The sequence below is a fragment of the Anomaloglossus baeobatrachus genome, chromosome 3 (genome assembly GCF_048569485.1).
Source record: "Anomaloglossus baeobatrachus isolate aAnoBae1 chromosome 3, aAnoBae1.hap1, whole genome shotgun sequence".
In the NCBI taxonomy this organism is placed as follows: domain Eukaryota; kingdom Metazoa; phylum Chordata; class Amphibia; order Anura; family Aromobatidae; genus Anomaloglossus; species Anomaloglossus baeobatrachus.
In genome coordinates, this window is record NC_134355.1 from 64,637,353 (window position 1) to 64,646,791 (window position 9,439).

Below are 9,439 nucleotides of genomic sequence, written 5' to 3' on the forward strand. Positions count from 1 at the left end.
GGGAGGAGGGTGTCAGCACACTACGCTCACCCCTTCTGCTCGGGTCCGGCGGCCGCTGCTCAGTGGTGGCTCGAGCTGTAGGCCGGATCCCGGGGGTTTCTCGAGCGGCACTCCTCGCCCGTGAGTGAAAGGGCTTTGTTGGGTGTGGGGATTGTTTATAGTCCGTGACGCCACCCACGGTTGTGGTGATTTCACCACCGCTGCTCAATACGGGGGTCCCGGGGATGGTGATGCGGAGCAGCTAGGTGTTGTGTTGCCCCTCCGTGGGTAGGGGTCGGTGATCCCGGGGCCCGGTGACGGTTTGGGAGGTGCAGGGCCTGGTGGGCGCAGGGACGCGGGGGCAGCGCTGTGCCTTGCGGCACTGTGGTACTCACTCAGCCTGAGACGTTGACACAGTTTGTACGGTAAACCAAACGGCTGGTAAGACGGTCCCACGGACGGCTGCAATTGCTCTCCCAGAAGGTGACGGTGATGTCCCTCTTCCTTGCACCTTGTGTACTAGTTGGTTGCGATGGGTCCCCACCGGTAACCCGCTCCCCGGCTTCAAGCTGGACCGGGGGAGCTCTACTCTTTGCCCGCAGGCGCTGGCCCTCAGAAACTGGTGCCCTGGCGGTGGCGGTGTCTCTGTTGTACAGGTTGGGCTGTTGCCTTCACTCGGGTCTTGGTTGTTGGGGGATCTACGTCCCCTTCACTGACGGATTCGGCAATTTACGGCGACTCCAAGCCTTGCCGGGGTCCGAGAGGCCCCTGCCCTGGTGCTGACTGTCCTTCGGAACACTGCTCCAGACCACCGGGCACACAGCCTACGGGGTCCTTCCAGGAACTTCCAAACGGTCCCCCTCCGGACAGTCACCGCCGTTGCTGACCTTGCTGACCTGCCCTGCACTCAGCTGGACTCTTCAGGCTTTTCTCTCTCTCTCTGTCACCACTCTTGCTTTCCTCCTTTACTACTTTTCTTCCTTTACTTTCACTAGCTGTTTACTTTAGCCCTGCCTGGGCTGAACTTGTTGTTTACTCAAGCTCGTCCCTGAGCTGACTGACTGGTTCTTCCCGCCTCCAGAGCTGTGATCTCCTTGGTGGGCGGAGCCAACCGCCTGGCCCACCCCCTGGTGTGAATCATCAGCCTCTGGAGGAAGGCAACAAGGATTTTTGGTTCAGCTTAGATGTGCCTACCTGGGATGTAGGGTGTGGTGGTGTGTGACCTGTGTCCCCTGGCTTGCCCAGGGCGACACATTCCCCCTTAGCAAAATGCAGACCGTCCGCGGGCTGCCGTCCTACACCGATTTTATTTTTCTGCAAAAAGGGATAACAAGGTAATTAACACATAAATACATTTTCAATAACTCTTCCCAAAACGGGAGGCACATTTCTTTAACGTTGCATAACGGTTTACGGTTACGGTTTCCGCTCTCTCCCACCCAAGCAACCTGGCCCTGATGCTGCCCCTAAAGCCCAGGCAGCACCCCTTGACCCACAGTCCAGCACACGGTACCCGAGCGGGATCTGTCCTTCCCTCCAGAGGGTAGCCACCGGTTCCTTTGGTGGCTGGGCCCCAGCCTGCTCTGCTGAGGGCCCTCCCTCCAACCTGCCTCTCCGGAGGCGGCATTGCGGAAAACGGTAATGGTAAAAACAACATATTTACAAGCCACTTAACGTTTGTGGGTGCCCTGCAAGTTCACGGGCTTGTCCATGGATAGTTCTCCATGCAAAATAACTTTTTAAACGGTCCCCACGGGGACAACGGTGCCGGCTCCGGCCGGTTTAATCACAAGCAAATCAGGTGAAACGTCGGTTAATCATCTTTCTTATCATTCTTTCAAACTTTCAACTTTTCAACAAGTGGTCCCAACGGGGACGGTATTGCGGGCATTCACTGTCCTACTCCGGTTGCTCAAGCTCTGATGCCGCTGCCAGGGGAGGGAGGTCTGCGCTCGCCCGGGCCTCCGGGCTCCTCCTTAGTTTGGCGTCCAGCGCAAACCACCCCCGCTCCCCAAAGTACCGGGTGTATTGTACGATGTCACCCGGCATCAGATTGCGGCCGGGATGTTCCTCACGCAGGTGGGCATTCACATCCCGCCGGGCTACAAAAACCTCGGCCTCCAGGCCCGGCTCGTAAATGAACCCGTAGCCCCGGCGGACATCAAACCGCCTCACCTGCCCCACGTACAACGGTCCTCGGACACGGGAGGTTGCTTGCCGGAGATGCTCTTTCTCCCAGATCGCTCTGGCCACCAGTTCGGCCTTCTTTCGCTCCCTCTCGGTGATCTCCAGGCCCAGCGGTACCGGCTCCCTATCCCAATACGGCGCTGCTGCTAGCGCCGGCGCACGGGTCGGGCCCCGCGGGACATCCTGGACGTTGCCCACTGTCAGGAGTATGGGCGACAGGTCCCGCGGTGTCTTGGCCTTGGGCACTGCCTTGCAACAACAACCCGGCGCTACCTCAGCCGAGGTGTGGGGGATGGGCATAGGGGCTTTCCGCTGCTGGGCCTTCGGCTTGGAGCGGGTCATCGGCTCCGGCTCGGGGGGTTTTTCAGGGGATGCCTCCGGTTTCTCCTTCGGCGTCTTCCACGGTAACACCTCCGGTGTGCCGCGGGCTCCGGCTACAGGTCGGCCCGCTTGGGCGGGGACGCTGGGTACTGCTACCGGTTGCGGTGGTAGCAGGCCTAGTGGCGGGGTCACGGCCTCCGGGACGGGTGGCGAGGGAGGCAACGGGGGGAGAGGGCTTGGACCGGGCCCCACAGCCGCGATGACCGGCCCTTCAAGGGCATCGGGACGTGGGTCACTCACCCTCCCTTTCTCCGCCTCCTCCTCGCGTCTCCGCACGGTGGCTACAACGTCCGCCATGTCGGCCTCCCACTCCTCCATGAGGAGCTGCATCCTGACCTGCAGCCTGTGGTAGAGCTGCGCGGTTCGGATCTCCACCCACGCCGCGGTTCCAGGCGCGGGGGCTACAGTGTCACGGGACGGCATCCACATGATGGCTTCTTCTTTTGCTTCCAGGAACGGTATGTTTGCAGAGTCCTGGCGTCCCTGCTTTTATAGCCGCAGCTACATGCGGCCAGCCGCCATCGCGTCCCCCTTAGCTCTTTCCGGCCCCTCCTCTCTCGGGGCGGGGTTTTTGCCTTCGCGCCTCTACTGCTCGAGAAGACGCTCGAGCGGGAACTTTTCGCGCCAAAGATGGCGGCTTCTGAAATTTTTCTGCCGGATACCTCCGGCGGTAACAAGGCGCACCTCTACCAGACGGCAGAGCGGTAAGATCCTGTTCGTGACGCCAAGTTGTCGCGGGCGGGGAGGAGGGTGTCAGCACACTACGCTCACCCCTTCTGCTCGGGTCCGGCGGCCGCTGCTCAGTGGTGGCTCGAGCTGTAGGTCGGATCCCGGGGGTTTCTCGAGCGGCACTCCTCGCCCGTGAGTGAAAGGGGTTTGTTGGGTGTGGGGATTGTTTATAGTCCGTGACGCCACCCACGGTTGTGGTGATTTCACCACCGCTGCTCAATACGGGGGTCCCGGGGATGGTGATGCAGAGCAGCTAGGTGTTGTGTTGCCCCTCCGTGGGTAGGGGTCGGTGATCCCGGGGCCCGGTGACGGTTTGGGAGGTGCAGGGCCTGGTGGGCGCAGGGACGCGGGGGCAGCGCTGTGCCTTGCGGCACTGTGGTACTCACTCAGCCTGAGACGTTGACACAGTTTGTACGGTAAACCAAACGGCTGGTAAGACGGTCCCACGGACGGCTGCAATTGCTCTCCCAGAAGGTGACGGTGATGTCCCTCTTCCTTGCACCTTGTGTACTAGTTGGTTGCGATGGGTCCCCACCGGTAACCCGCTCCCCGGCTTCAAGCTGGACCGGGGGAGCTCTACTCTTTGCCCGCAGGCGCTGGCCCTCAGAAACTGGTGCCCTGGCGGTGGCGGTGTCTCTGTTGTACAGGTTGGGCTGTTGCCTTCACTCGGGTCTTGGTTGTTGGGGGATCTACGTCCCCTTCACTGACGGATTCGGCAATTTACGGCGACTCCAAGCCTTGCCGGGGTCCGAGAGGCCCCTGCCCTGGTGCTGACTGTCCTTCGGAACACTGCTCCAGACCACCGGGCACACAGCCTACGGGGTCCTTCCAGGAACTTCCAAACGGTCCCCCTCCGGACAGTAACCGCCGTTGCTGACCTTGCTGACCTGCCCTGCACTCAGCTGGACTCTTCAGGCTTTTCTCTCTCTCTGTCACCACTCTTGCTTTCCTCCTTTACTACTTTTCTTCCTTTACTTTCACTAGCTGTTTACTTTAGCCCTGCCTGGGCTGAACTTGTTGTTTACTCAAGCTCGTCCCTGAGCTGACTGACTGGTTCTTCCCACCTCCAGAGCTGTGATCTCCTTGGTGGGCGGAGCCAACCGCCTGGCCCACCCCCTGGTGTGAATCATCAGCCTCTGGAGGAAGGCAACAAGGATTTTTGGTTCAGCTTAGATGTGCCTACCTGGGATGTAGGGTGTGGTGGTGTGTGACCTGTGTCCCCTGGCTTGCCCAGGGCAACACAATCTGCACCGCAGCGTAACTGCATGCGTCCTCAGCATAATCTAAGAAGATTATGCAGGAGCCGTGCGCACATGGTGTATTAGAGCGCAGTGCTTCGGCTGCTGCCCGAAGCGTGCGTTCTAAGAAGTGACATGTCACTTCTTTCCTGTGCTCTGCATGCAGCCCCTGCTCTGTCTATGGGAGGAGCTGCAGTCAGAGCGCATGGAATCGGCTTTTTTTTTTCATTCCGGACTCTTTCTGCAGCGATTTGAAGCGCACGTGTGCTGTTCAAATTGCTGCAGAAATTTCTCCAGGACAGAACGCTACGTGCGCACATAGCCTAATACACATCTCAGCTGCTGCAGCTCCTCATAATACACCTCAGCTGCTGCAGAACCCCATAATACACATCTCAGCTGCTGCAGCTCCTCATAATACACCTCAGCTACTAGCGATGCATTATATTGACAGACCTTCATACCTACACTAAACCATTACATGTGATGTGCAGACGGCAGTGACGCCATGTCACGTATGAGACTCCAATGTTATTTTGTTACAACATAAGTTCGCTGACCGCTGATTCCTCCTGCACGACCCCCGGGTGGAAGGAATCAGACATTGACTCTATTAGGCTAGTTTCACACTTGCGTTGAACGGCATCCGTTGCATTGCGTTGTGTGACGGATGCAAGGGATGTGTTGCATATAGTGGCACAACGGATGCAACGGATGCTGCAAAACAACGCAATTCGTTTTGTTTTTTGGGTTTTTTTTTTACAGTTTTACCGTCGGCAGACTATTGTGAACGATCAGCTGATCACTAACAGTAGTCCGCCGCCGGGTGATCAGCTGATCACTAACAGTAGCCGGCCGCCGGGTGATCAGCCGATCACTCACAGTAGCCGGCCGCCGGGTGATCAGCCGATCACTCACAGTAGCCGGCCGCCGGGTGATCAGCTGATCACTCACAGTAGCCGGCCGCCGGGTGATCAGCCGATCACTCACAGTAGCCAGCCGCCGAGTGATCAGCTGATCGTTCAGTCGCCGACAATGTGTGCGGGGGGCGGGAGCGGGGGGCGGAGTGCGGTGGGTGGAGCCGAGCAGGGCCATGGCTGAGGACGTCAGTGCCGCGGGGACTGCATCGCTGGGGGACAGGTGAGTGTGAGAGTGTGTGTGTGCGTGCGATTGTGTGTGTGTGTGCGTGCGATTATGTGTGTGTATACATACGGAGTGCGGGGAGGGGGCGGAGCCGAGCAGGGAGGTGTCGGGCTCCCGGCACACGTAACCAGGGTTCCTTGGTCACCCGATGTGTACCCTGGTAACGGGTGGAGGGAGCCAGAGAGAGCATGCGCAGTGAAATCCAAAGGATTCCGCTGCTCAAAAAAATGTTACATGCTGCGTTCCTTCCGCCCGACGCAGCGTCAAAATAACGACGCTGCGTCGTCTGGCGGATGCAACGCTGACACTTGCGTTACAGTGCGTCATCCATACAAGTCTATGGAGAATAGCGCAGTGCGTTAACGGACTGCGCTATTCTCCATAGTGACGGACTCCACTGAACGCAAGTGTGAAACTAGCCTTATTGCAGCCGTGTATATTTTACTCTGATGCTGCCGCGTTTCAAATAAAACACATTTAATATCTGGCCGAGGATGATGCAGTCAGGATGAGGAGCCCGGGAGGTTGGTCTCCGGCGGCTTCTCCCTGCTTTGCTGCCCTGGACTGACCAGTGTCTCCCCTCTGTGACATTCTGCAGATTAGCCGCATCCCCAAAGTATATAATATACGGCTAGGATTTCACTTGCCAATCTGAGCAGTCATGTGATCGCTCACCAGTGATTTGGATACTCAGGGTCATCTGCTGAATGACGTCTCCTCCTGCTTCTCTCATTGTTATCATTTTCAATTTGAGAAAAACAGGAGGAGACGTCATTTGGCAGATGACCACACGTTGCAAATCACATGTGAGCGAACACATCACAACCACTCGAATTAGCAAGTGAAATCCTAACAGAGCGCATATTTCACACCTTTAGGATATGGCAGGTCAATATTCAGAATTACATTACATTACACGTGACAGGTACAGGGCATATGTAGGGTGTATAATAAATAAATGCATCACATCACAGGCTTCCCCTGATGTCATTACACCTATCTGGGACCCACAGCTGCAGAGCAAGGGCGATACAGGGAGCCAGTGGCCATCTCCTCCTCAATGGTGTTCAACCATGCATCTGAGGAAATACCAATGGCCCTCATCACCCACATGCCCAAACATTTTGCCATACTATACTATATAAAAGATAGATGAATGCAGGGTCGGACTGGGGTGTCTGGGGTCCACAGGAGTTATATCTAGAGGCCACACTACAACTATATGCAAATACCTGCAGGAGCCCCCACACAGCCTCCTACACGCAGCAGCAGCCTCCACACAGCCTCCTACACGCAGCAGGATCCCCCACACAGCCTCCTACACGCAGGAGGATCCCCCACACAGCCTCCTAGACGCAGCAGGATCCCCCACACAGCCTCCTACACGCAGGAGGATCCCCCACACAGCCTCCTAGACGCAGCAGGAGCTCCCACACAGCCTCCTACACGCAGCAGGAGCCCCCACACAGCCTCCTACATTCAGCAGGAGCCCCCACACAGCCTCCTAAACGCAGCAGGAGCCCCCCCCACAGCCTCCTACATTCAGCAAGAGTCCCCACACAGCCTCCTACATTCAGCAGGAGCCCCCACACAGCCTCCTACACGCAGCAGGATCCCCCACACAGCCTCCTACACGCAGGAGGATCCCCCACACAGCCTCCTACACGCAGCAGGAGCCCCCACACAGCCTCCTACACGCAGCAGGAGCCCCCACACAGCCTCCTACATTCAGCAGGAGCCCCCACACAGCCTCCTAAACGCAGCAGGAGCACCCCCACAGCCTCCTACATTCAGCAAGAGCCCCCACACAGCCTCCTACATTCAGCAGGAGCCCCCACACAGCCTCCTACACAGCCTCCTACATGCAGCAGGAGCCCCCACACAGCCTCCTAAACACAGCAGGAGCCCCCCCACAGCCTCCTACATTCAGCAGGAGCCCCCACACAGCCTCCTACATTCAGCAGGAGCCCCCACACAGCCTCCTACACAGCCTCCTACATTCAGCAGGAGCCCCCACACAGCCTCCTACACAGCCTCCTACACGCAGCAGCAGCCTCCACACAGCCTCTTACACGCAGCAGGAGCTCCCACACAGCCTCCTACACGTAGCAGGTGCCCCCATACAGCCTCCTACATGCAGCAGGAGCCTCCACACAGCCTCCTACATGCAGCAGGAGCCTCCACACAGCCTCCTACACGCAGCAGGAGCCCCCACATAGCCTGCTACATGCATCAGGAGCCCCCACACAGCCTCCTACACAGCCTCCTACACGCAGCAGGAGCCCCACACAGCCTCCTACACGCAGCAGGAGGCCCCACAAAGCCTCCTACATGCAGCAGGAGCCTCCACACAGCCTCCTACATGCAGCAGGAGCCTCCACACAGCCTCCTACACGCAGCAGGAGCCCCGACACAGCCTGCTACATGCATCAGGAGCCCCCACACAGCCTCCTACACAGCCTCCTAGACACAGCAGGAGCCCCCACACAGCCTCCTACATGCAGCAGGAGCCCCACACAGCCTCCTACACGCAGCAGGAGCCCCCACACAGCCTCCTACACGCAGCAGGAGCCCCCACACAGCCTCCTACACGCAGCAGGAGCCCCCACACAGACAGATATCCAGCCGGCGGGCCTCCACCACGGAGAGGCAGGCAGCCTGGGGGCCTCCAGCACGGAGAGGCAGGCAGCCTGGGGGCCTCCAGCACGGAGAGGTAGGCAGCCGGGGGGCCTCCAGCACGAAGAGGCAGGCAGCCGGCGGGCCTCCAGCACAGAGAGACAGGCAGCCGACGGGCCTCCAGTACGGATAGGCAGGCAGCCAGCGGGCCTCCAGCACGGATAGGCAGGCAGCCGGCGGGCCTCCAGCATTGAAAGGCAGGCAGCCGGCGGGCCTCCAGAACGGAGAGGCAGGCAGCCGGCGGGCCTCCAGAACGGAGAGGCAGGCAGCCGGTGGGCCTCCAACACGGAGAGGCAGGCAGCCGGCGGGCCTCCAGCACGGAGAGGCAGGCAGCCGGCGGGCCTCCAGCACGGAGAGGCAGGCAGCCGGCGGGCCCCAAGCACGGAGACGCAGGCAGCTGGCGGGCCTCCAGCACGGAGACGCAGGCAGCCACAGGGAGATTTTCACTGCCTGGACTCCATGGCATATGAGCCCTGGTCCAAACACTCCCCCTCCTCTGATTAGAAGCTCACTGTCAATATACAATGTATATAGTGAGCCGTGGAGCTGTCGTTTGGATTGTGTTTGCTTTGTGAGCTCTGCTTCTTTTTGCATCTAAAATCTCTGATTGTGTCCCAACTGCTGCGCCTAATAAACTAAGTGATACATCGTTGGAATCAGGGATTCTGTCTCTCAATATGCTGCTCTCAGTTGAGGTAGCATAAAACTGGTGACAGATTCCAGGAACAGAATGTGTCGTTGCTTACCAGTCAAGGAGAGAATTTAGCAAAGCAAGGGTACTAAAATAGTGGTCACAATTAAAAATTAACCTTTAATATTTATGTTTTAAAAAATTTTTTACCACACACCATAAATGGTTGCAAAAATCAACCAACTAAATAGGGCTGATGTTCAAGCCCCTATCATTACCAAATCAAGGACACTGTGTAACCAGTAGTGATTCTACTGGAATAACACCGATTGAGACAATTGTCCCATATGTAACGTATAGATTAATGATCCATAGCATGGAAAAACATTTGAGTGGGTATAATCCCACTATAATGACAATATTAGAGACTACAAGACGTAACTGTCTCCACAAAAGTGTGCAAAAGCTGCAAACT